Genomic DNA, 27,715 nt, shown 5'->3' with positions numbered 1-27,715 from the left:
ACTGCAGAAGAAAAGCTTGAAGCTAGCAGAGATTGGTTCATGAGGTTTAAGGAAAGAAGTAATCTCCATAACACAAGGTGAAGCAGCAAGGGCTGATGTAGAAGCTGCAGCAAGTTATCCAGAAGATCTAGCTAAGACTTCAGACAATAGTACAAAGCAACAGTAATCAAGACTGTATGCGGGGCTTCCCTGGTGGCGCAGTGGTTGAGAATCTGCCTGCCGATGCAGGGGACACGGATTCGAGCCCTGGTCTGGGAAGATCCCACATGCCGCGCAGCAACTGGGCTTGTGAGCCACAATTACTGAGCCTGCACGTCTGGAGCCTGTGCTCTGCAACAAGAGAGGCCATGATAGTGAGAGGCCCGCGCACCACGATGAAGAGTGGCTCCCACTTGCCGCAACTAGAGAAAGCAATCGCACAGAAACGAAGACCCAACACAGCCATAAATAAAAATAAATAAAATAAATAAATAATTAAAAAAAAAAAAAGACTGTATGGTACTGGCACAAAAACAGAAATATAGCTCAATGCAACAGGATAGAAAGCCCAGAGATAAACCCACACACCTATGGTCACCTAATCTATGACAAAGGAGGCAAGAATATACAATGGAGAAAAGACAGCTTCTTCAATAAGTGGTGCTGGGAAAACTGGACAGTTACATGTAAAAAAGAATGAAATTAGAACACTCCCTAACACCATACACAAAAATAAACACAAAATGGATTAAAGACCTAAATGTAAGGCCAGACACTATAAAACTCTTAGAGGAAAACATAGGAAGAACACTCTTTGACATAAATTGCAGCAAGATCTTTTTTGACCCACCTCCTAGAGTAATGAAAATAAAAACAAAAATAAACAAATGGGACCTAATTAAGCTTAAAAGCTTTTGCACAGCAAAGGAAACCATAAACAAGGCGAAAAGACAACCCTCAGGATGGGAGAAAATATTTGCAAATGAAGCAACTGACAAAGGATTAATCTCCAAAAGATACAAGCAGCTCAGGCAGCTCAATAACAAAAAAACAAACAACCCAATCAAGAAATGGGCAGAAGTCCTAAATAGACATTTCTCTAAAGAAGACATACAGATGGCCAACAAACACATGAAAAGATGCTCAACATCATTAATTATTAGAGAAATGTAAATCAAAACTGCCATGAGGTATCACCTCACACCAGTCAGAATGGCCATCATCAAAAAGTCTACAAGCAATAAATGCTGGAGAGGGTATGGAGAAAAGGGAACCCTCTTACACTATTGGTGGGAATGTAAATTGGTACAACCATTATGGAGAATAGTATGGAGTTTCCTTAAAAAACTAAAAATAGAACCACCATATGACCCAGCAATCCCACTACTGGGCATATACCCAGAGAAAGCCATAATTGAAAAAAAACATATACACCCCAAAGTTCATAGCAGCACTATTTGCAATAGCCAGGACATGGAAGCAAGCTAAATGTCCATCAACAGAGGAATGGGTAAAGCAGATGTGGTACATATATACAATGGAATATTACTCAGCCATAAAAAGGAAAAAAATTGTGTCATTTGTAGATACATGTATGGACCCAGAGAGTATCATACAGAGTGAAGACAGAAAGAGAAAAACAAATACTGTATATTAACGCATATATGTGGAATCTAGTTAAATGGTATAGATGACCTTATTTGCAAAGCAGAAATAGAGACACAGACGTAGAGAACAAATGTATGGCTACCAAGGGGGAAAGGGGTAGGGTGGGATGAATTGGGAGATCGGGATTGACACATATACACTATTGATACTATGTATAAAATAGACAATTGAGGGGAACATATGTATAGCACAGAGAACTCTACTTAATGCACTGTGGTGTCCTAAATGGGAGGGAAATCCAAAAGCAATGGGATATATGTATATGTATGGTTGATTCATTCTGCTGTGGAGTAGAAGCTAACACAACACTGTAAAGCAACTATACTCCAATAAAAACTAATTTTAAAAAAAGATATTAATGAAGGTGGCTGCACTAAACAACAAACTTTCAGTGTAGAGGAAACAGCCTTCTAATGAAGACAATGCCATCTTGGACTTTCATAGAGAAGTCAATGCCTTGCTTCAGAGCTTCAGAGGACAGGCTAATGCAGCTGGTGACTTGAAGTTGAAGCCAATGTTCATTTACCATTCTGAAAATCCTAGAGACCTTAAGAATTATGCAAAATCTGCTCTGCCTGTGCTCTGTGAATGGAACAACAGAGACTGGATGACTGTACATCTGTTTACAACATGGTTTACTAAATATTTTCAGCCCACGGTTGAGACCTACTGCTCAAAAAAAAAAAAAAGTTTATTTAAAAATATGACTGTTAATGAATATATGTACCTGTGTAACTGAATCCCTTTGCTGTACCCTTGAAACTAACACAACATTGTAAATCAACTATACTCCAACAAAATTTTACAAAAATAAAATAAAAATATGACTGCTCATTGACAATGCCCCTGGTAACCCAAGAGCTCTGATGGAGATGTACAATGAGATTTGTGGTTTTTTCATGCCTGCTAACACGATATCCATCCTGCAGCCCATGGATCAAGGAGTCATTTCAACTTTCAAGTCTTATGGTTTAAGAAATACATTTCGTAAGGCTATAGCTGCCACAGATAGTGATTCCTCTGATGGATCTGGGCAAAGTATCTTGAAAGCCTTCTGCAAAGGCTTCACCATTTGAGATACCATTAAGAACATCCGTGATTCATGGGAAGAGGTCGAAAATATCAGCATGAACAGGAGTTTGGAAGAAGTTGATTTCAACCCTCATGGATGACTCTGAGGGGCTCAAGACTTCAGTGGAGGAAGTAACTGCAGATGCAGTGGAAATAGCAGGAGAACTAGAATTAGAAGTGGAGCCTGAAGCTATGACTGAATTGCTGCAGTCTCATGCTAAATCTTGAACAGATGAGGAGTTGCTTCTTATGGATGAACAAAGAAAGTGATTTCTTGAGATGGAATCTACTCCTGGTGAAGACTGTTGAAATGACAACATAGGATTTAGAATATGATATAAACTTAGTTGATAAAGTGGCAGAGTTTGAAATCCAATTTTGAAAGAAGTTCTATTTTGGGTAAAATTCTATCAAACAGCATTGAATGATACAGAGAAATGCTGGTGAAAGGAAGAGTCAGCTGATGTGGCAGATGTCATTGCTGTCTTATTTAAGAAATTGCCACAGTCACCTCAACCTTCAGCAACCACCACCCTGATCAGTCAGGAGCCATCAACACTGAGGTAAGACCCTCCACCAGCAAAAAGATTAGGACTTGCTGAAAGCTCAGATGATGGTTAGCATTTTTGGCAATAAAGTAATTATTTAAATTAAGGTATATATACTGCTTTTTAAGACATAATGCTATTGCACACTTAACAGACTACAGTGTAGTGTAAACATTAATTTTATATGCACTGGGAAATGCAAAAATTCATGTGACTCACTTTATTGCAATGTTTGCTTTATTGAGGTGGTCTGCAACTGAACTCTCAGTATCTCTGAGATGTGCCTAGAGTGAGAATATCTGACTATCTAAATCTAGCAGAGAGGTTAAACAGAGAACAAATGTGTTTACTTTTAATGTTGAACATTATAACCTAATTTAAAATATACATATGTAGTGCAATAAGCTTCATAGCCAATATTCCACATTCTTTTTTAACCTCTGAATCACTTAAATCACAGCAGTAACTTTATCCACAGATAAAGTAACATTTGGCAAAATGCAAATGTTTGCACCTTCTCTTTCTCCTCATATTTTTACCTCAGAACATAGGCAGTTAAAATTCTGCTCAAGATTGGGATGAGAGCACTGTGAGTCTTAATAAGAAACACTTGATTATCTCTGGGCTCACCCTGACCACTGAGATGAGGACTTGTTCATCCTATCAGTCAGAATCTGAGTTTTATGGAGCCATATTTTGCTGGCAGACAGGGACACCATGTTAAAGGTAGGTGTTCATGCACACCATGCCCGCCTGGCCTCTCTTCCACTTCCTGGTTTCATACCAGTCTAGTAAGAAAGCCAAGGCCTGGTTCTTTTTCCCACATGTGGAAGGAGGCTGGTCCTTCCCTCTCTGTTCCCTTTTTAATCACAGTTGTGCAATATATTTTAAAATCTTGTTTGTATTCAAAATTAAAATTTTATTTCTTTATTTCATTTCTTAAATTAGAGAAGTTATCTATTTATGGGTAAAAAACATTTTAAAAACCATGAACATTAAAATATGCTCACACATTTTGCTTTATCCTTTATATAGAGTAAATCTCTTTGTAGCAACTGAGCATTATAAAACCATCGTTTATTATATTGGAAGACACCACATCATATACTGTTGCTTTAAAAGTCTCCTGGAATAATGGAAAAAGCATCTATCGTCTTCCAGAAAATTAATGTTATCTCATGTGCCATAAAAATTGCTATGTGATATTAATTCCAGGAAAAAAGTAAAACCCCACTTCATTTGTGAACAAATATTTATTGTATTTTTTAAAAATAAAAAAATGCAGTTAACTAAAAATAATGGTAATATTACCTTGACCTCTTACTTTGACCACTACAAAAAATAGGAAAGTGATTTATATATTTAGCTTGTGCCACTTCCCTTTTATGAGTTCCTTGAAACCAGAAATTACATCTTTCTTATTTTTTAATTTCTAGTGCCAATCACAGTGTTAAAAATCACATATTAAGGACCTCCCTGGTGGCGCAGTGGTTAAGAATCCGCCTGCCAATGCAGGGGACACGGGTTCAAGCCCTGGTCCAGGAAGATCCCACATGCCGTGGAGCAACAAAGCCCGTGTGCCACAACTACTGAGCCCATACGCCACAGCTACTGAAGCCCGCATGCCTAGAGCCCGTGCTCCGCAAAAACAGAAGCCACCACAATGAGAAGCCCGTGCACCACAACATAGTGTATCCCCACCTCGTGGCAACTAGAGAAAGCCCGCATGCAGCAACAAAGACCCAAAGCAGTCAAAAAAAGAAAGGAAATCACATATTAAGTGCTTTCTGGATAGATGGATGGATGAATGGGACAGACAGAATGGAAAGATAGGATGGATGGACAGGATGACAGAATACATGAACAGATGAATAAAACTGATGGGTGGATAGATGGGATGTATGGAATAGAGAGATGGATGGAATGGGTGGATGGGATGGATAAATGAATGAGTGGGATAAATGGAGGGCCAAATAGTTCAGAAGCTTAAGGGTTAGGTAAGTCAAGGTACAAGAACACTGCATTGTAAGTGTCAGTTAACACACATTTACTAGAGGCAAAATGTGTGATAGGTAGTGAGGCTCACAATGATGTAAGAGACATAGAGGACAATTAAAAGTAATAATACAATGTAATACATAGTAGAACAGAAGTAAGTAATGTCACTAGAAGACTAGAAAGAGCTTTACAAAAAGCAAAGTAATTGATTTGGATCTGATGAAGATGATCTTTAACAGTATGGCCTGAAACACTGCATGAGGAAAGCACACATATAATGTACTGGCTCATTGGGAAGAGTCCACTAAATGGACAAAAGTGGTAGAAAAAAAGGAAATTCCAGGAAGATGAAACAATATGTGTCAAGGTACAGCGATATAAAAATGCATAGTATGGCCAAGAAAGTGTAAGTAATTTAGGATGGCTTGAATTTATAGCAAAAGAAGACATTGAGTCGTTTATTTCAATGCTACAAATTCACTTATGTCTTAGGACTTGTATTTCCAATTTCTGTCTCACTCAGTATGACTTATTACTTTTATTCCTCAACTCTATATTTTGAAAGGAATATTCTCTTGTGACCCATACCAGAGAAAAAAATAAAAATTACTTGGCTTCTTTTTTTGGCTGCACCCACGGCTTGTGGAATCTCAGTTCCCCAACCAGTGATTGAACCCAGGCTATGGCAGTGAAAGTGCCAAATCCTAACCACAAGATCACCAGGGAACTCCCCCCAAAATTACTTGACTTCTTAATGTGTGAACTCCTACTGATATCAATACTTATATCTCTCCTATAGTTAAGAGTAAAAAGCCTTAATAAAAAACTTGGAACCAGAGCGATTCTGATTAGAATATTAGAAGGAAGTGGATAGTGCTGTAGAATCAATTACAGAATTCATTATTTCTCCAAGATTTTATATTTTACTGGATCAACTCAAATTAAAATTTTTAATGCATTAAAATACATACCACTTTTTAAAGTAAGTAAATGGTACTATGGTAAAAATTCTGAGCTTGCATGAATCTAGGTTTCTGTTGTTTCTAGCATTTTCTTTAATATTCATTAGTATTTACTAAAGTTTTTTTTTTTTTTTTTTTTAATTCTAGCCATATTTGAGCCAAAATGTTGAAGGTGGGAAAGGGTCTCCCAAGGGACCAGTGTGGTGGTAGTAGTGAAAATTAGATTGAGAGATCCCAAAACGTAAGTAACATCTAGTTAAAACAAAAACATAAAGACTTGTCTTTAATCTCCAGGAATAAGGGATGACAGAAAGAGCAGCCAACTTGTGTCTCCAATTGCTAATATGAGAATTTGAAAGCATGAGACTGTGAAGGGGTAAAAATTTACCTGTCAATAACTAATTAAGAAGGTGGCTGTATACATAATCACCCTGCAAAGATGAATATCTTTCTTATACACTGCCGATAATGTTTGTAAAATATTGTAAAGATTCCATTCACAGTAGCAACAGGAACTATAAAATTTTGAGGAGTAAATGAAACAAGAAATGTACAAAACCCATGTGAAAACAATGAAACTTTTACAAACATATAAAACAACCAACTAAATGGGGACATACCACTTTCCTGAATAGAAAGACTCAATATTATAAAGAAAAGCAATTATGGTCCAAATCCTCTCAGGATTTTTAAAAAAGTGGACCTTGATTAGCTTATTCTAAAAATTACATAGAAGAAAAAATTTATAAACATTATTTGGCTTCAAAAAGAATTACAGGGCTTCCCTGGTGGTGCAGTGGTTGAGAAGCTGCCTGCCAATGCAGGGGACACGGGTTCGAGCCCTGGTCTGGGAAGATCCCACATGCCGCGGAGTAACTAGGCCCGTGAGACACAACTACTGAGCCTGCGCGTCTGGAGCCTGTGCTCCGCAACAAGAGAGGCCGCGTTAGTGAGAGGCCAGCACACCGCAATGAAGAGTAGCCCCTGCTTGCCGCAACTAGAGAAAGCCCTCGCACAGAAACGAAGACCCAACACAGCCAAAAACAAACAAACAAATAAATAAATAAATAAAAAGAGTAAGGGTCACTGACTTTAAAAAAAAAAAAGAATTACAATAGTGCTTTTGCACAGCAAAGGAAACCATAAACAAAACGAAAAGACAACCTACAGAATGGGAGAAAATATTTGCAAACAATGTGACTGACAAGGGATTAATTTCCAAAATATATAAGCAGTTCATACAGCTCAATATAAAAAAAAAGAAAGTCACAATCAGCAAATGGACAGAAGATATAAATAGACATTTCTCCAAAGAAGACATATAGGTGGCCAATAGGCACTTGAAAAAATGCTCAACATCGCTAATTATTAGAGAAATGCAAATCAAAACTACTATGTGTTATCACCTCACACTGGTCAGAATGGACATCATCAAGAAGTCTATAAATAATAAATGCTGGAGATGGTGTGGGGAGAAAGGATCCCTCCTACCCTGTTGGTGGGAATGTAAATTGGTACAGCCACTATGGAGAACAGTATGGAGGTTCCTTAAAAAACTAAAAATAGAGTTACCATATGATCCAGCAATCCCACTCCTGGGCATATATCCAGAGAAAACTATAATTCAAAAAGATACATGCACCCCCAATGTTCATTGCACCACTATTTACAATAGCCAAGACATGGAAGCAACCTAAATGTCTGTCAATAGATGAATGGATAAAGAAGATGTGGTATATAACTGTATCTATACCTATTTCTATATATAATGGAATATTACACAGCCATAAAAAAGAATGAAATAAAGCCATTTGCAGCAACATGGATGGACCTAGAAATTACCATACTAAGCCAGACAAAGACAAATATCATATGATATCACTTATATGTGGAATCTAAAAAAATGAAACGAATATTATTTACAAACAAAATTATTTACAAAACAGAAGTAAACTTACAAAGACAGAAAACAAACTTATGGTTACCAAAGGGGAAAGGGGTTGGGGGGATAAATTATGAATTTGGGATTAACATATACACACTATTAAATATAAAATAGATAACCAAAAAGGACCTACTGTATAGCACATGGAACTACTCAATATCTTGTAATAATCTATAACGGAAAGGAATCTGATATATATATATATATCAGCCTCACCCTTCAATCCCTGGGAAAGGTAGAGGGGCAGAAGTTGAAAACCCCGAAGGACAGGGTTCAGAGAGCTTCTGCGTTGGTGAACACATGAAGGTGCTAGGAGGGTGGCGTGCCTTAAAAGCGCATGAAACCTCCACACCCCTTCCCGCATATCTTGCCCTATGCATCTCTTCCATCTGGCTCTTCCTGAGTTGTATCCTTCGTAATAAACTAATAATCTAGTACATAAACTGTTTGCCTGAATTCTGTAAGCCAGTCTGGCAAATTATCAAAAATGAGGTGGGTGTTGTGGGAACCTCTGATTTATAGCTGTTCAGTCAGAAACCCAGGTAACTACCTGGACTTGCAATTGGCATATGAAGTGAGATAGCAGTCTTGTGAGATTGAGTCCTTAATTTATGGGATCTGATGCTACCTCTGGGTAGATGGTGTCAGAATTGAATTAAATTGCAAGACATCTGGCATCTGTAGAGAATCAAAGACTTGCTGAATATGGGAAAAACCCACACACATTGGAATACAGAAGTATTCAGTGAGTGGTAAGTAGAGGATGAAAACAAGGAGTTTCCCATTGCAACTATACTTAAGCCATTTTCTCAGAATCTGCTTTTGGGGCACCCAAATTAAGATAAGAGGTACTTAAGTTTTTACTCTGTATGCTTCTCTATAATATTAATTTTTCACAATAACAGTATATTCATGTAGGACATGTGTAATTCAAAAAAATATAATTAAAAATTATTGGGGGGGACCTTCAAGATGGTGGAGGAGTAAGACATGGAGATCACCTTCCTCCCCACAAATACATCAAAAATACATCTACATGTGGAACAACTCCTACAGAACACTGGCAGAAGACCTCAGACTTCCCAAAAGGCAAGAAACTCCCCACATACCTGGGTAGGGCAAAGAAGAAAGGAAAAACAGAGACAAAAGAATAGGGATGGGACCTGCACCTCTGGGAGGGCGCTGTGAAGGAGGAAAAGTTTCCACACACTAGGAAGCCCCTTCACTGGTGGAGACAGGGGATGGGTGGGGGGAAAGCTTTGGAGCCACGAAGGAGAGAGCAGCAACAGGAGTGCAAACGGCAAAGTCGAGAGATTCCTGCACAGAGGATCAGTGCCGACCAGCACTCACCAGCCTGAGAGGCTTGTCTGCTCACCTGCCAGGGCGGGTTGGGGCTGGGAGCTGAGGCTCGAGCTTCGGAGGTCAGATCCCAGGGAGAGGACTGGGGTTGGCGGCGTGAACACAGCCTGAAGGGGGCTAGTGCACCACAGCTAGCTTGGAGGGAGTCCGGGAAAAAGTCTGGAACTGCCTAAGAGGCAGGAGACCATTGTTTTTGGGGTGTGCGAGGAGAGGGGATTCAGAGCACTGCCTAAATGAGCTCCAGGGACGGGCGCGAGCTGCAGGTATCAGCACGGACACCGGAGACGGGCATGAAACGCTAAGGCTGTTGCTGCAGCCACCAAGAAGCCTGTGTGCAAGCACAGATCACTATCCACACCTCCCCTCCCGGGAGCCTATGCAGCCTGCCACTGCCAGGGTCGCGTGATCCAGCGACAACTTCCCTGGGAAAACACACGGCACACCTCAGGCTGTTGCAATGTCATGCTGGCCTCTGCCGACGCAGGCTCGCCCCGCATTCTGTACCCCTCCCGCCCCCGCCCGCCCCGGTGAGCCAGAGTCCCCTAATCATCCGCTTCTCTAACCCCCTCCTGTCTGGGCGAAGAACAGATGCCAGAGGGTGACCTCCATGAAGAAGCAGGGCCAAATCCAAAGCTGAACCCCGGGAGCTGTGCAAACAAAGAAGAGAAAGGGAAATTTCACTGGGCAGCCACAGGAGCAGCAGATTAAATCTCCACAGTCAACTTGATGTACCCTGCATCTGTGGAATACCTGAATAGACAATGAATCATCCCATAATTGAGGTGGTGGACTTTGGGAGCAACTGTAGACTTGGGGTTTGCTTTCTACATCTAATTTGTTTCTGGTTTTATGTTCATCTCAGTTTAGTATTTAGAGCTTACTGTCATTGGTAGATTTGTTTATTGATTTGGTTGCTCTCTTCCTTTATTTTATATATATATATATATTTTTTCCTTTTTCTGTTTTTGTGAATGTGTATATGTATGCTTCTTTGTGTGATTTTGTCTGTATAGGTTTGCTTTTACCATTTGTCCTAGGGTTCTGTCTGTCCGTTATTTTGTTTGTTTGTTTGTTTTAGTATAGTTTTTAGCGACTGTTATCATTGGTGGATTTGTTTATTGGTTTGGTTGCTCTCTTCTTTCTTGTCTTTTTTTTTATTACTTTTTAAAAATATTTCTTAAATTTTTTATTTTAATAACTTTATTTTATTTTTATTTCTTTCTTTTTTTTTCCCTCCCTTTTCTTCTGAGCCATGTGGCTGACAGGGTCTTGGTGCTCCGGCCGGGGGTCAGGCCTGAGCCTCTGAGGTGGGACAGCTGAGTTCAGGACACTGGTCCACCAGAGACCTCCTGGTTCCACGTAATATCAATCAGCAAGAGCTCTCCCAGAGATCTCCGTATCAATGCTAAGACCCAGCTCCACTCAACGACCAGCAAGCTCCAGTGCTGGACACCCCATACCAAACAACCAGCAATACAGGAACACAACCCCACCCATTAGCAGAGAGGCTGCCTAAAATCATACTAAGTTCACCGCAAAACACACCACCAGACGCGGTCCTGCCCACCAGAAAGACAATATCCAGCCTCATCCATCAGAACACAGGCACCAGTCCCCTCCAACAGGAAGCCTACACAACCCACTGAACCAACCTTACCCACTGGAGGCAGACACCAAAAACAATGGGAAGGGGCTTCCCTGGTGGCGCAGTGGTTGGGAATCTGCCTGCCAATGCAGGAGACACGGGTTCGAGCCCTGGTCTGGGAAGATCCCACATGCCACGGAGCACCTAGGCCCGTGAGCCACAATTACTGAGCCTGCGCGTCTGGAGCCTGTGCTCCACAACAAGAGAGGCCGCGATAGTGAGAGGCCCGCGCACCGCAATGAAGAGTGGCCCCCACTTGCTGCAACTAGAGAAAGCCCTCACACAGAAACGAAGACCCAACACAGCCATAAATAAATAAATAAATAAATAAACCCAAAGTTTAAAAAAAAAAAAAAGCTCTAATTTAAAAAAAAAAAAACAAAAAAAACAATGGGAAGTACGAACCTGCAGCCTGTGAAAAGGAGGCCCCAAACACAGTAGGTTAAGCAAAATGAGAAGACAGAGAAATATGCAGCAGATGAAGGAGCAAGGTAAAAACCCACCAGACCAAACAAATGAAGAGAAAATAGGCAGTCTACCTGAAAAAGAATTCAGAATAATGATAGTAAAGATGATCCAAAATCTTGGAAATAGAATGGAGAAAATACCAGAAACGTTTAACAACGACCTAGAAGAACTAAAGAGCAAACAAACAATGAGGAGCAACACAATAAATCAAATTTAAAATTCTCTAAAAGGAATCAATAGCAGAATAACTGAGGCAGAAGAATGGATATGTGACTTGGAAGATAAAATGGTGGAAATAACTGCTGCAGAGCAGAATAAAGAAAAAAGAAAGAAAAAAATTGAAGGCAGTGTCAGAGACCTCTGGAACAACATTAAAGGCACCAACATTTGAATTATAGGGGTCCCAGAAGAAGAAGAGAAAAAGAAAGGATCTGAGAAAATATTTCAAGAGATTATAGTTGAAAACTACCTTAATATGGGAAATGAAATAGTCAACCAAGTCCAGAAAGCACAGAGAGTCCCATACAGGATAAATCCAAGGAGAAACACGCCAAGACACATATTAATCAAACTATCAAAAATTAAATACAAAGGAAAAATATTAAAAGCAGCAAGGGAAAAGCAACAAATAATATACAAGGGAATCCCCATAAGGTTAAGAGCTGATCTTTCAGTAGAAACTGTGCAAGCCAGAAGGGAGTGGCAGGACATATTTAAAGTGATGAAAGGGAAAAACCTACAACCAAGATTACTCTATCCAGCAAGGATTTCATTTAGATTCGATGGAGAAATTAAAACCTCTACAGACAAACAAAAGCCAAGAGAATTCAGCACCACCAAACCAGCTTTACAACAAATGCTAAAGGAACTTCTCTTGGCAGGAAACACAAGAGAAGGAAAAGACCTACAATAACAAACCTAAAATAAGTAAGAAAATGGTAATAGGAACATACATATTGATAATTACCTTAAATGTAAATGGATTAAATGCTCCAACCAAAAGACACAGACTGGCTGAATGGATACAAAAACAAGACCCATATATATGCTGTCTACAAGAAACCCACTTCAGACCTAGAGACACATACAGACTGAAAATGAGGGGATGGAAAAAGATATTCCATGGAAATGGAAATGAAAAGAAAGTGGGAGTAGCAATTCTCATATCAGACAAAACAGACTTTAAAATAAACACTATTATAAGAGACAAAGAGGGCTTCCCTGGTGGCGCAGTGGTTGAGAGTCTGCCTGCCAATGCAGGGGACACGGGTTCGAGCCCTGGTCTGGGAAGATCCCACATGCCGCGGAGCAACTAGGCCCGTGCACCACAATTACTGAGCCTGCGCGTCTGGAGCCTGTGCTCCGCAACAAGAGAGGCCACGATAGTGAGAGGCCCGCGAACCGTGATGAAGAGTGGCCCCCACTTGCCGCGGCTAGGGGAAGCCCTCGCGCAGAAACGAAGACCCAACACAGCCAAAAGTTAATAATAATAATAATAAATAAATAAATAAAATTTATATATAAAAAAATAATAATAAGAGACAAAGAAGGACACTACATAATGATTAAGGGATCAACCCAAGAAGAAGATATAACAATTGTAAATATTTATGCACCCAACATAGGAGCACCTCAATACATAAGGCAAATGCTAACAGCCATAAAAGGGGAAATTGACAATAACACAATCATAGTAGGGGACTTAGACACCCCACTTTCACCAATGGACAGATCATCCAAAATGAAAATAAATAAGTTAACACAAACTTTAAATGATACATTAAATAAAATGGACTTAATTCATATTTATAGGACATCCCATCCTAAAATAACAGAATATACTTTCTTCTCAAGTGCTCATGGAACATTCTCCAGGATAGATCATATCTTGGGTCACAAATCAAGCCTTGGTAAATATAAGAAAATTGAAATTATATCAAATATCTTTTCCGACTACAACACTATGAGACTAGATATCAATTACAGGAAAAATATCTGTAAAAAACACAAACACATGGAGGCAAAACAATACACTAATTAATAACCAAGAGATCACTGAAGAAATCAAAGAGGAAATTAAAAAATACCTAGAAACAAATGACAATGAAAACATGACAACCAAAAAACTATGGGATGCAGCAAAAGCAGTTCTACGAGGGAAGTTTATAGTAATACAATCCTACCTCAAGAAACAAGAACTATCTCAAATAAACAACCTAACCTTACACCTAAAGCAATTAGAGAAAGAAGAACAAAAACCCCCCAAAGTTACCAGAAGGAAAGAAATCATAATGATCAGATCAGAAATAAATGAAAAAGAAATGAAGAAAATGATAGCAAACATCAATAAAACTAAAAGCTGGTTCTTTGAGAAGATAAGCAAAATTGATAAACCATTAGCCAGACTCATCAAGAAAAAAAGGGAGAAGACTCAAATCAATACAATTAGAAATGAAAAAGGAGAAGTAACCACTGACACTGCAGAAATACAAAGGATCATGAGAGATTACTACAAGCAAGTACATGCCAATAAAATGGACAACCTGGAAGAAATGGACAAAGTCTTAGAAAAGCACAGTCTTCCGAGACTGAACCAGGAAGAAACAGAAAATATAAACAGACCAATCACAAGCACTAAAATTGAGACTGTGATTAAAAATCTTCCAACAAACAAAAGCCCAGGACCAGATGGCTTCACAGGCGAATTCTATCAAACATTTAGAGAAGAGCTAACAGCTATCCTTCTCAAACTCTTCCAAAAATATAGCACAGGGAGGAACACTCCCAAACTCATTCTACGAGGCCACCATCACCCTGATACCAAAACCAGACAAAGATGTCACAAAGAAAGAAAACTACAGACCAGTATCACTGATGAACACAGATGTAAAAATCCTCAACAAAATATAGCAAACAGAATCCAACAGCACATTAAAAGGATCATACACCATGATCAAGTGGGGTTTATCCCAGGAATGCAAGGATTCTTCAATATATGCAAATCAATCAATGTGATACACCATATTAACAAATTGAAGGATAAAAACCATATGATCATCTCAATAGAGGCAGAAAAAGCTTTGGACAAAATTCAACACCCATTTATGATAAACATCCTACAGAAAGCTGGCATAGAGGGAACTTACCTCAACATAATAAAGGTCATATGTGACAAAACCACAGCCAATATATTTCTCAATGGTGAAAAACTGAAACCATTTCCACTAAGATCAGGAACAAGACAAGGTTGCCCACTCTCACCACTATTATTCAACATAGTTTTGGAAGTGTTAGCCACAGCAATGAGAGAAGGAAAAGAAATAAAAGGAATCCAAATTGGAAACGAAGAAGTAAAATTGTCACTGTTTGCAGATGACATGATAGTATACATAGAGAATCCTAAAGATGCTACCAGAAACTACTAGAGCTAATCAATGAATTTGGTAAAATAGCAGGATAGAAAATTAATGCACAGAAACCTCTGCAATCCTATATACTAATGATGAAAAATCTGAAACAGAAATGAAGGAAACACCCCCATTTACCACTGCAACAAAAAGAATAAAGTACCTAGGAATAAACCTACCTAAGGAGGCAAAAGATCTCTATGCAGAAAACTATAAGACACTGATGAAAGAAATTAAAGATGATACAAACAGACGGAGAGATATACCATGTTCCTGGACTGGAAGAATCAGCCTTGGGAAAATGACTATACTACCCAAAGCAATCTACAGATTCAATGCAATCCCTATGAAACTACCAATGGCATTTTTCACAGAACTAGAATAAAAAATTTCACAATTTGTATGGAAACACAAAAGACCCCGAATAGCCAAAGCAATCTTGAGAAAGAAAAACGGAGCTGAAGGAATCAGGCTCCCAGACTTCAGACTATACTACAAAGCTACAGTAATCAAGATAGTATGGTACTGGCACAAAAACAGAAATATAGATCAATGGAACAGGATAGAAAGACCAGAGATAAACCCATGCATATATGGTCACCTTATCTTTGATAAAGGAGGCAAGAATATACAATGGAGAAAAGACAGCTTCTTCAATAATCAGTGCTGGGAAAACTGGACAGCTACATGTCAAAAAATGAAATTAGAACACTTCCTAACACCATACACAAAAATAAACTCAAAGACCTAAATGTAAGGCCAGACGCTATAAAACTCTTAGAGGAAAACATAGGAAGAACACTCTATGACATAAATCACAGCAAGATCCTTTTTGACCCACCTCCTAGAGAAATGGAAATAAAAACAAAAATAAACAAATGGGGCCTAATGAAACTTCAAAGCTTTTGCATAGCAAAAGAAACCATAAATAAGACAAAAAGACAACCCTCAAAATGGGAGAAAATATTTGCAAATGAAGCAAATGACAAAGGATTAATCTCCAAAATTTACAAGCAGCTCATGCAGCTCAATAACAAAAAAACAAACAACCCAATCCAAAAATGGGCAGAAGTCCTAAATCGACATTTCTCTAAAGAAGTTATACAGATCGCCAAAAAACACATGAAAGGATGCTCAGCATCACTCATCATTAGAGAAATGCAAATCAAAACCGCAATGAGGTATCACCTCACACCGGTCAGAATGGCCATCATCAAAAAGTCTACAAACAATATATGCTGGAGCGGGTGTGGAGAAAAGGGAACCCTCTTGCACTGTTGGTGGGAATGTAAATTGATATAGCCACTATGGAGAACAGTATGGAGGTTCCTTAAAAGACTAAAAATAGAACTACCATACAAGCCAGCAATCCCACTATGGGGCATATACCCTGGGAAAACCATAATTTAAAAAGAGTCATGTACCACAATGTTCATTGAAGCACTATTTACAATAGCCAGGACATGGATGCAACCTAAGTGTCCATCGACAGATGAATGGATAAAGAACACATATATAGAATGGAATATTACTCAGTCATAAAAAGAAACGAAATTGAGCTATTTGTAGTGAGGTGGATGGACCCAGAGTCTGTCATACAGAGTGAAGTAAGTCAGAAAGAGAAAAACAAATACCGTATGCTAACACATATATATGAAATCTAAAAAAAAAAAAAAAAAAAAAAAGGGTTCTAAAGGACGTAGGGGCAGGACAGGAACAGAGATGCAGACGTAGAGAATGGAGTTGAGGACACGAGGAGGGTGAAGGGTAAGCTGGGGTGAAGTGAGAGAGTGGCATGGACATATATAGACTACCAAATGTAAAACAGATAACTAGTGAGAAGCAGCTGCGTAGCACAGGGAGATCAGCTCGGTGCTTTGTGACCACCTACAGGGGTGGGATAGGGAGGGTGGGAGAGAGACACAAGAGGGAGGGGATATGGGGATATATGTATACCTATAGCTGATTCACTTTGTTATACAGCAGAAACTAACACACCACTGTAAAGTGATTATACTCCAATAACGATGTTAAAAAAAATATATATATATATACATATATATATACATAATTAAAAATTATTAGCCTGGCCAAATCACACCTGTGAATTTGGAATATTATTTTAGGGTTTTATGTTTTGTTTTACTATGAAAAGACCTTGTAAATGGTAACCAATATTATCTTCATACTCTTCTAAATTTCTCAAAATTTAGATCCAGAGTCCAAGAAATATTTCCAACTCATTCTGCTCTTGGCCTTTCACATTTAGAAACTGATAAAGTAGAATCATAGAAAAAGATTCTTGATATAGAATTTTGTAGATTTATAAACCTATAAAAAGCTGCCATTTATATATCTGCTTTCTCTCAAAAAAGAGCATTAATGGGATTTATGTGTCTCTCATTTTAAAGTGTTTGAAGTCTTATGCATTGTAATACTCTAACTAAAGGACATTTAGAAACATTATCTCTTAAAAACATATAAATGTTAAGCACTGAAAAGAACATAGGAGTGTGCAGTATGCAGAGCTGGATATGTAATCCAGGGAGTGACAGGAGCATAATCCCAACAATTGACTGAGGTCAGGAAATACCATTTATTTCAACTGTAAACTGAGAAGTGTTCTTCCAACAGGAAGCAGGAAGGCATAAGCCTGGAAACAGAAAGAGTGTGGTCTGAGAGGGATATGACACCATGAAGAAAAGTTAGAGTTAAAAATGAAACTGGCCACGGTATTGCATGGGCAATGGAGAAAATCATTTGAGAGACAAGTATATCCTATCCACATGCAAGTGCCACTGCATGGATAAACTACATAAACCCCAGCTGGTCAATAAATGGATAGCTTTCACCACAGTTGATGCTGATGGAAAAATAGAAAAGAGATATTGATTAAATGATATACAAAATAACCACAGAATGTGGAATTATGAGTAACAGGAAGAGTTTTCAGTAAACACTCATGTCAGAACCTGACTATCCATCAAACACCATGGATCCTTATAAACTACCATAGTAGCATAGATAGATAGATAGATAGATAGATAGATAGATAGATAGATAGATAGATAGATAGATAGATAGATAGATGATAGATAGATAGATAGATAGATAGACAGACAGACAGACAGAAAGACAGACAGACAGACATAGATAGATAGATAAATAGATAGATAGACAGACAAACAGAAGGTGCCTAAAAGAAGCCATAGCAGGCATCCTTCTATGACTGAACAGCCTGGATCTGTTCAGTAGCAAAAAAGAATAAATGTAGCCAGAACAATGGAAAATCATAAAGACATGGTAACCAATCTTCATTCCCTTCTAAATCTTAGTGGGGAGGAAGCAGTAATTAAGGCCAGAACTACAAGCTATACTAGAACCACATATGATTCCTTTATTAATATGGGTTCCATTATTCTCAATTATATCTTTATAACATCCCAAATCAAAATTGCCCTTTTGATCACTAATGGTAGGTACTTGAAACACCCGGAATCAACAGGCAGATAGTAGTCAAGATTCTAGTGCTCAGGACACTTGATTCCCATACTTGGTGAGTAGCATGATATATAAAATGTTCGTAAACTAGGAATTCAGAGCATGTGTTAAAGAAAGCAGAAGTTTGGAACAGTGAGAAAGGACTCTCAATCCATCTGTTCAGGTTTAGGGGTGTCACATGCCTGTCATATGTTCAGAATAATAAGCGAAGAATCCTTTCTCTATTTGAAAGTAGAAATAATCTTTCAATCCTGCTGATATATACTTGAAAAATGGGTGAAAGCTTAACATAATGCATTCTGGCAGCTTTCAAGAGACCTCTTGAAGAAGCATTCAGTCAGCTACTTCAAGGTCAGAGCAAGATGACACAAAGCCCTAAAGAGAGCTCTGGCGTCTAGCAAGCTGTGGGTTTTTGTTTTGGCCCAATTTAAAATTTTTTTCTAGTTACGTCCTCATTAAGGGAAGGCTCTAACACACATAAAGAAATCCACATTTTCTCAGGTTTCCAATGAGAAACTAAAGGTGGGAAGTGAGTCAAACTAATAATTCATTTCTTTTCATCTTCCATAATGTAGATGAGATACAGAATCTTGGTGATTTATTCTCAACAGTAAAGTGACCCACAACTACAAGGTCCATCACCAAGCTGGAAGAGCTGGAAGACCTAAGGTTGATTTTTTTTTTTAATTGAGGTATAGTTGATGTACAATATTATATAAGTTTCAGGTGTACAACACAGTGATTCAAAATTTTTATAGATTATACTCCATTTAAAGTTATTATAAAATATTGGCTATGTTTCCTGTGCTGTACAGTATATCCTTGTAGCTTATTTATTTTATGCATAGTAGTTGAATTTCTTAATTGCCTACCCCTGTTGTGCTCCTCCCTGCTTCTCTCTCCCCATGGGTTACCACTAGACACACATATGTGTGCATCTGTTTCTGTTTCGTTATATTCATTTGTTTATTTTTTAGATTCCACATATAAGTGATAACACACAGTATTTGTCTTTCTCTGTCTGACTTACTTCACTAAGAATAATACCTTCCAGGTCCATACATGTTGTTGTAAACAGCAAAATTTCATTCTTTTTCATGGCCGAATAGTATTCCATTGTATATATATATACCACTTTAAAAAAAATTAATTAATTTGTTTATTTATTTATTTGGCCACACCGGATCTTAGTTGTGGCATGCAGGACCCTCGTTGCAGTGTGTGGGATCTTTTTTTTTTTTTTTAGTTGCAGCATGCGGGATCTTTAGTTGCGGCATGTGGGATCCTCAGTTGCAGCATGCAAACTTTTGGTTGCGGCATGTGGGACCCAGTTCCCTAACAAGGGATCAAATCCAGGCCCCCTCCAATGGCAGCGCAGAGTCTTAGCCACTGGACCACCAGGGAAGCCCCTATACCACTTCTTCCGTATCCAGTCATCTGTTGATGGACATTTTGGTTGCTTCCTTATCTTGGCTATTGTAAGTAATGCTGCTATAAACATGGGGGTGCATGTATCTATTCAAATTAGTGTTTTCATTTTTTTTCAGATATATTCCTAGGAGTGGAATTGCTGAATCATATGGTAGTTCTATTTTTAGTTTTTTGAGGAACCTCCATACTTTTTTCCATATGGCTGCACCAATTTACATTCCCAGCAACAGTGCATGAGGGTTCCCTTTTCTCCACATCCTTACTAACACTTGTTATTTGTTGTCTTTTTGATAATAGCCATTCTGAGAGGTGTGAGGTGATCTCTCATTGTGGTTTTAATTTGCATTTCTCTGATGATTGGTGATGTTGAGCATCTTTTCATGTGCCTGTTGGCTATCTGTATGTCTTTGAAAAAATATCTATTCAAGTCTTCTGTCCATTTTTAAATCAGGTTGGTTCTTTTCTTGATATTGAGTTGTATGAGCTGTTTTTATATTTGGGATATTAGCCTCTTATTAGTCATATCATTTGCAAATATTTTCTCCCATTCAGTAGGTTGTCTATTCGTTTTGTCAATGGTTTCCTTTGCTGTGCAAAAGCTTTTATATTTAATTAGGTCCTATTTGTTTATTTTTGCTTTTATTTCCTTTGCTTTACGAGACAGATCCAAAAAAACATTGCTACGATTTATGCCAAAGAGTGTTCTGCCTATGTTTTCTTCTAGGAGTTTTATAGTTTCCAGTCTTACATTTAGGTCTTTAATTCATTTTGAGTTTATTTTTGTATACGGTGTTAGAGAATGTTTTAATTTCATTCTTTTACATGTAGCTGTCCAGTTTTCCCAGCACCATCTATTGAAGAGAATGTCTTTTCCCCATTGGATATTCTTGCCTCCTTTGTCATAGATTAATTGACCATAAGTGCATGGGTTTATTTCTGGGCTCTCTATTCTGTTCCACTGACCTATGCATCTGTTTTTATGCCAGTACCAAACTGTTTTGATGACTGTAGCTTTGTAGTATAATCTGCAGTCAGGGAGCATATCTGCATCTCTGTTCTTGTTTCTCAAGATTGTTTTGGCTGGGGCTGGGGCCCAGCACATCCCAGGGCTGGTGCTGGCCTGCTGGTGGTTGGGCTGGGTCATGCCTCAGCAGGCTGTGGGGCTGTGGTGTCCTGCAGCTGGTGTCCACCTACTGATGGGCAGGGCCATGTCCAGGAGTGGCTGTGGGCTCAGGGCATCTTAAAGCAATCTGCCTACTGGTGGCAGGGGCTATGTCACCACCTGGTTAGTTGCTTAGCTTGAGGTATCCCAGTAGTGGTACCTAAAGACTGGTGAGCAGGCGCAGAGCTGAGTCCAAAAGCTAATAAGCTAGAGGGAGAATTCCAAAATGGTGCTTGCTAGCACCAGTGTCCACATGGTAGAATGAGCTTCCAAAATGGCTGCCACCATTGTCTATGTCCCCAGTGTGAGATCCAGTTGCCTCCTGCCTCTCTGGGAGACTCTCCAAGATCAATAGGTAGACCTGACCCAGGCACTTATCAAATTACTGCTTCTACCCTGGGTCCTGGAGTATGTGAGAGTTTGTATGCACCTTTAAGAGTGGAGTCTCTGTCTCCCACAGCCCTCTGGGTCTCCCCAAAGAAATCCCCACTGGCCTTCAAAGCCAAATGTTCTGGCAGCTCACCCTCCTGGTGCAGAACCCCTGGGCTGGGGAACCTGATGTGGAGTTCAGACACCTTGCTCCTTGCGGAGAGCATCTGGGATTGTAATTATTCTCCTGTTCGTCTGTTGACCAACCGAGGGTATAGGTCTTAACTATATCGTGACTCTAACCCCTCCTACCCATCTCATTGTGGTTCCTTCTTTATATCTTTAGCTGTCAAAGATCTTTTCTGGTACACTCCAGTCTTTCTCATATATAGTTGCTCTGTAAATAGTTGCAATTTTGGTGTGCCCATGAGAGGAGGTGAACTCAGGGTAATGGTCTTCCTACACTGCCACCTTGCAGCAATCCCTGAAGTCTAGCTAGTTTCTTAATGATTTATTGGTGTGTAACAAACTTAATGATAACCATTTCATTTGCTTATAATTCTATGGATCAGAAATTTGAGCTGAGTTCAGTTGGATGGTTCTTCTGCTGATGTCATTCATTCTGATGATGGTCACTCATTGTAGAAGTTATCAGCTAGAGGCCATTAGGGTTGCATGGTCCAAGGTGGTTTTACTCAAAATTCTGGTGGTTGGTGATGGCTTTGGCTGGGCTTCTCTGTCTCCATGTGGTCTCTCATTCTCAAGGAGACTGGCTGTGGCTTTTTCGTATGGTAACGTCAGTGTTCCAAGAAGACAAGAATAGAAGCTTCAAAGGCCTCTTGAAGCCTACACTCACAAGTCCCACAGTGTTACTTCCACTGCATTCTATTGGTAAAGCAAGTGACAAGGCCTGCCCAGATTCAAGGGTATGGAGAAATAATTTCACCTCTTGATGAGATAAGTATCAAGGTCACAGCTGCAAAGAAACAGTTGTAGAAAGGTGGAAGGAATCATTGCAGATGTCTTTATAAACAATTACTTCAACTAGGTAATTGTTTATAAAACCTTTCTTCTTTAGGAGTTGAGACATAAGCTGAGAAGGTCACAAGAGGTCTCCATACAAGAGGCCACCAAATATATTTATAGTGGAATCTTAGACGCAGACTAGACCACTGAGTGCTTGAACGCTGAAAGAGTTAGGGGAAACACCAAGACAAACTGAAGCTCTTTTTATTCACCAAAATATTGCCAATCTTGAAACAGTTTAGGATATCCATATTTAACAATCAAATTATTTCCCCAATATTTATTTCATCTGAAATGTTTTCCTGCCAGATCTTCAGATGGCCAACTTCTTCAATATTTGAGAATAAACTCAAATTTTGCCTCTTCAGTCACCACTGTAATTAAAGTTAACCTCCCCCATTTCACCATCACATTTTCTATATAGCACTATCACTGTCTGAAATTACTTTAACATTTGTTTACTTGTTTATGATCTGTTTCCCTCCCTAGAATGTAATTCCACGGGATTTGAGATTCTATTCATTTGTTTAGCATAGTAGTATCAGCGAGTGATGAGTGTTTGAAAAGGTAGCAAGGCGAGGACAGGATTTTATTAATGACTTCTCCACTAATATCTCAAATTTGGTCCAAGTCTTAATCTCTGCTATAAAGCACAAAGTAGATAACATCATCTAATCACCCCTGGGCTTAGAGCTTACTAAGCTTTTCCTGTACAAACATGCCTGCTTGGAACTTTCCATTTATGTAACAGATTCTAGTCTTTGAAACACATCTAATTAACCTCAATTTCTTTCATTTGTAAACATGAGAAAATACTAATCTCATTTATTATGTAAATTAAATGAGGTTCCATTTGTAAAATTCATAGTACAGTACCTGGTATAAGGTATATAATAAATTGTAGTTACTATTATTATCCACATTTCATTTGTGACTAACTGGACTTCCACATATCTCAAGCTCAATCAATAGTCCATTCACTTTTTGTTTTCAATTACCAATTCCAGTCTTCTATTTCTGAAAGATTCTCTGACTCCTCAGAAGGTTCTAGAAAAAGTCTGATCATTGATGTTTACAATTTACAATGTCAAAAACAGAAATGCAACACTATTAGCATTCATAGAGTCAAAATAACACATACGATATCAGCTAAGATGTTCTTGCATATGTGGCCATTGGTGTTATTGCCTGCTGAGCAGTCGCTCCAGGTTTCTTAATCTTCTGATATTCTAGCCATGCCTTTCCCCTTCTTCACAAAACCCAGGGACTCTTTCACTTAAGCTTAAGCTGCTCCTCCAGGTGGTGATCTCTCCACTTTCTCTAGTCCTTACAACTCCATATTACAGCAGTGGGTAACTGCTCTTAGTAATGGCTTTCTTAAGACTTCATGCCTCAGACATTTTATCATCTTACTTTTATTCATGTTATTATAATAATTTCTAGTCACATTTTGTAGTCACAGTGTGAAATCTTTTTCATTAAGCTAAAATTGCATTAATGTAACAGCTGAACCACCCTGAATCTGAAAAGCCTGCTGTGTTTATCCTAAGAGGGTGTTTTCCTCAGAAATGAGAACATTAGTTTGCTCAAATTACAGGTTCCTTTTCAGCCTCCTGTTAAATACTTCCTGTTTATTCTTGTTGGTATGTTACATACCATCCCATTGGGGAAGACAGCATGTAATTATGTCCTTGTCACCTTCCTCCTTTTTGGATCTCTAGAGCACCATCTTGGACTCATTGGGCCATTTCACTGCATTCATGTCTTATAAAAAAAATTTTACTTTACATTTCTCAACTGTTCTCAAATAGTCCCCTTTTCTTCTTTATTCATCCCTGTGAGAGGGATTTAATGAACAATTAGTTTCAGTTATGTCACTTAGCTGACATAAACAGCTAGTGGCTGGTTTAATGACAGAAGCCCAGCCTTCTTGATTCCCCACACAGAGCTCAAAAAACTACCCTCAGGAAAAGAAATAGAACCTTGTTAGCTCTATCAGAGGAAAGCTCCATTAACCTAAGAAAAATGGGGTATAGCTGTTACCAAAGTAAATTCTGGGTTTTTTTTTCACTTGGTAAAGAGGATTAGTAAATCCGATATAGGGATTTTTAAGAATATGTAAAGATGGTGTACCACGATGGTCAATTAGAGACCCTTATCAATGATATCACAGTTTAAAACACTAAAGAAATAATGTGATTTTGGTGCCTTAGTGAAAAATTTGGTCTGTTTTGAAAACTTGAGATGTTTTATAGATTGTGACAGTTATACAAAAGGGAATATGAAGTTGGCTAGAGACTAATGTGAGGGATGCAAAAATGATTTCTAAAGAAGGCCCTTTTGCTCTGTGAGCATTTTACTGGCCTTGGATAGGCCTAGATGTATCTCAAGCTGAGTTTGGCAGTAAGGGGCACAGACAGCTAAATTACTCTATCACTAAAGAGTTGGAGAAACTGAAGTTTTGTTCCTTAGAGGAGAGGACAAGAAAAGTTAGAAGAGTAAGAAAAATACAGGAGGCTGACATCAAGTTGAGTTGTTTTCTGTTACTGTGATATGAGAATCCCTGCACATTACCACCTTCAGCAAAGTCATCTCTACATATAAACATCTCTGAATGTTTTTAATGGCCATTAGGGGAAAAGGCCAAAATCTACAGCTGGGTTAACATGATATGAAACAGATAACATGAGCAGGATGATGCATAATTTGTAATCTAGACTAAGTTAACAGAAACAGGAGCTCAGAGCCAGAAATTATTATGAGATCTCAAGACCTCAGGGAACACACATAAATCTTTAGGAAAATGGACATCTACAATCCACAGGATGATGATGGATTGAGCTAATACCATCCATGTCTTAGGTGGCCCCAGAGAACCAAGATGACCTCTGAGTTATACAAGTTATGTTTGACCATTTTATAAAAGAAAAAAATATTAAGTATTGCTTATGATCTGAAATACTACTCTTAAATTGAGTTCTGAAAATAAGAATATCCATACACATAGCATCAACTTACCTTCTTTATCTTTTTATCTCTGAAGTTAAGTAACTGTTGGAAAACATTTAAAGAAAGCGTGCCCAAGAAAACTTCAAAATATTAAACATTTAGGCACATTTATGAATAATTTTATCAGTTACAGCTGAAACTTCAACATGCCTTGGCAATCCTTTTTCCTGTCCTTGACAAGTTTACATTCCACTCCTTATAACTGTTTCCAAACCTTCACTGCTATCTTCAAGTCCCCATCTTTTGGTTTTTTTTGGCCATGTCAGGTCTTAGTTGCAGCACATGGGGTCTTTTTGTTTGTTTTATTTATTTATTTATTTATTTAGTTAGTTAGTTAGTTATTTAGTTGCTGAGTGTGGGCTTTCTCTAGTTGCAGTGAGTGGGGGCTACTCTTCATTGTGGCGCGCAGGCTTCTCATTGCAGTGGCTTCTCCTGTTGCAGAGCATGGGCTCTAGGCGCGCAGTCTTCAGTAGTTGTGGCATGTGGGCTTCAGTAGCTGTAGCTCGCATACTCTAGAGTGTAGGCTCAGTCGTTGTGACGCACAGGCTTAGTTGCTCTGCGGCATGTGGGATCTTCCCAGACCAGGGGTCGAACCCATGTCCCCTGCATTGGCAGGCGGATTCTTAACCACTGCGCTACCAGGGAAGTCCCGGCACATGGGGTCTTTGTTGAGGCATGCAGGATCTTTTTTGTTATGGCGAGCGGTCTGCTCGGGTTTCTCTCTAGTTGTGGTGCATGGGCTTCTCTCTAGTTGTGGCACATGGGTTCCAGAGTGTGTGGCCTCTGTAGTTTGCAGCACGCAGGCTCTCTAGTTGAGGAGCACTAGCTCAATAGTTGTGGCACGTGGGCTTGGTTGCCCTGCGGCATGTGGGATCTTAGTTCCCTGATCAGGGATCGAACCCACATCCCCTGCATTGGAAAGTGGATTCTTTACCACTGGACCACCAGGGAAGTCCCAATGTGTGGTCTTTTCTTGTCTGGTTTCTTTTACTATGGCTGAATATTATTCTATTGTATGAATATATCACATTTTGTTTATCCATTCATCAGGTGATACACACTTGGGTTCTTTCCACTTTTGGGGCTATTATGAAAACGCTGCTATGAACAGTTACGTATAAGGTTTAGTGTGGACATGTGTTCTCCATTCTTTTGGGTATATGTCAAAGAGTGGAATCCTAGTATGTGTGAAATGGTATCTAATTGTGGTTTTAATTTGCATTTATCTAACAGTTAATGATGTCAAGCATCTTCTCATGTGCTATTGGCCACTTATATAGCCCATAAATATTTTATGAATGATTGTATACAATCAGAGACACTAAGGCAGGCTCTCAAGGATGCCATCCATAGTTATTCGGATAGTTACTGTTAGACAGTAATAGCAATGAATGATCAGCAGAGGTAGGGAGTACGATATGGACCAAATTATTGCATACCCAACCACCTTACTTAGTCAATGTAGCTGATGTCTAAACTTGGTTTGTTCTGTTAAATACTGACATGTGATTTTGATATTATCAAAGATGATCAGTGCTTCTCATTCTGATTCCAAATTCTTTCAAGCAAATATAAAAAGAAGAAAAAGTCAAGGAGTTATAAGAAAAACCAATTGTCAGAGGGGATGACTGGCTTACACCATTTGGGGGACCAAGAGTCAGGAGTTATCTTGGCTCTAATCTATCTTGATTTCCCTGTTCAAATGCTAATAAGCAATATGCATAAGGAATCATTTTTGAGGTAACTGTACTGTAATTTTATAGAAAGGTAGTGGGCTTAGGCTGCCTAGCTTCTATTGCCCCATCCTGACAGCAACTCTATTGCCTTTTGGGGAATAGCTTCTAATCCAATGAATATAGTATGATGGGACTGTAATTCCCCTAACCAACAGATATCCTTGTCCCTCATACTAGGCCAGTTGGTAACTTCTTTTCTAGAATGTTATTTTTCTAAATGTTAGTCTTTTTATTATTAAATAAAGCACAGGTACAGAAAACCACACAAAATAAATGTATAAAATGTATAAAAGTGAATTATTAAAAGCAAACACCCCTGAAACCACCATCCACATTACGAAAAAGAACTTTTCCAATTACTCCAGAAGTCCCTTCATGTTGCCCATCCCAAAGGCTATTCCCTTCCTACAAAATAATCAACCTACTGACTC

General features: G+C 38.8%; 1 protein-coding gene across 13 annotated transcripts in view; it reads right to left on the bottom strand.

The window, feature by feature from the left end:
* Positions 1–27,715, bottom strand: part of LOC309642016 (uncharacterized protein) — a 302,740-nt gene that overhangs the window by 207,786 nt on the left and 67,239 nt on the right. The gene's annotated exons all lie outside the window — the stretch shown is intronic.

Source organism: Balaenoptera physalus (assembly GCF_965194825.1).
Source record: "Balaenoptera physalus genome assembly, chromosome: 13".
NCBI lineage: Eukaryota > Metazoa > Chordata > Mammalia > Artiodactyla > Balaenopteridae > Balaenoptera > Balaenoptera physalus.
This window is presented reverse-complemented; position numbering and strand designations above follow the sequence as displayed.